General features: G+C 35.3%; 1 pseudogene; it reads right to left on the bottom strand.

Annotated features, from left to right (window-relative positions):
• Positions 1-243: 243 nt before the first annotated feature.
• LOC118614628 lies at positions 244-362 on the bottom strand (annotated as a pseudogene).
• Between the last annotated feature and the right edge of the window lie 1,118 nt (positions 363-1,480).

Raw genomic sequence — 1,480 nt, 5'->3', positions numbered from 1 at the left:
TTGAAGTTAAAAATAAAAAAGAAATAGTCATACCTGAAAGTTCTGAAAAAAGTTGTCATGCCAAGTTTAAATATAAGGAGAAAAGGAAAGACAGAGAGCCTCAAGGATTTGCCCTAGAGGACCTAGACAAAAGTTCCAAAACTTTTGGAGTCCTAATCCTGTGCTCTCATTCAATTCCTGAGTTCTTGAGTCCATTACTTCATAAAAAATTGAATTTTAAAGAAAATGTTCCTTTTTTTTTAGCACCTACAGCACCTGGTATTCCTAGGTTATCTCCCATCCAAGTACTAACCAGGCCTGACCCTGCTTAGCTTCCAAGATCAGATGAGATTGGACATGTTCAGGGTGGCATGGCTGTAGATAAGGAAATGTTCTTAATGCTACCTGGAGAGGTTAAAAAAAAAAAAAAAAAACGATCTACCAGGTTCATTTTGCTTTGGGAAATTCATGGTACCTTTTAGAACTATTTTCATGAAAATAACCTAACGTGTAAAGATTTTACATTTTTGAGGCTAGGTTTCTGTTGTTTAGGAAACAATCTCCTGTAACTACCTCAACCATAGACAATGGAATAGTGGTAAGTCAGGATCACAGGAACAGTTTTCCTCCTCAGCCACACCAAGGATGAGGCCTCTCTTTTTCTAAATTTTTTTTTTCAATTACAGTTGACATATGATATTATATTAGTTTCAGGTGTACAATACAGTGATTAGACATTTATGTAACTTATGAAGTGAAGGGACAAGGCCTCTTGATTCAAAAGGAACAGGAGTCTGGCATCAGAGCTAAGCACCAGTGCAGGTAATGGATTCCATGATTAAGCACATTAAGGCCAGAGACGCCTGGAACATCATTCCCAGAAAAGAAGGCACATTTAACAATCAGTCAGTGGACTTGGGAAGGATGAGACAAGGAGAAAACTGAGCTCTAAAATATTGTCAGGAAACTGTGAGAGTAAAGACAAAAAGAACTGTAGCTAAACACTGCATTCTAGTACCTCTCAATGGCCAAAGGTAGAACAATTTGAGCAACAAAATAAATAATGATAAGATTGAATAATAAGCTAAAGAAGAAAATAAATATCTGTAAGTCTATACTGATAAAAATGATTGATTAAATAAAAAGAAGACAAATCTTTCCCACAGAAAAATTCAAAATAATACTGCAGGCCTAATTCATGGATGAATGCTAACATTAGTGAGTGAAACTTTTAGAAGAAACAGGATGCTAGAATAACTTCAGTGTATCCTCTCCTAAATTTATATTAATTACTGTGGTAGGTTTAACATATGTTCATGAGTTTTTCGATACTTCTTCCTCTAGAAGGTAGAGCTTCATTTCTCTCCCTTTAAGAGGAGGCTGAACTTAGCGGCTTGCTTCCAAAAATAGAGTATGAAAAGGGGAAAGAGAAATAGGAACTTTACAGTGGAGAAACATAGCAAATATAATTTTAACAAAGCAATTGAGATTAACATCATTA

Source organism: Rousettus aegyptiacus, unplaced genomic scaffold (assembly GCF_014176215.1).
Source record: "Rousettus aegyptiacus isolate mRouAeg1 unplaced genomic scaffold, mRouAeg1.p scaffold_m13_p_2, whole genome shotgun sequence".
Classification (NCBI taxonomy): Eukaryota; Metazoa; Chordata; class Mammalia; order Chiroptera; family Pteropodidae; genus Rousettus; species Rousettus aegyptiacus.
Note: the sequence above shows the minus strand (reverse complement) of the source record. Positions and strands in the feature narration are given on the sequence as shown.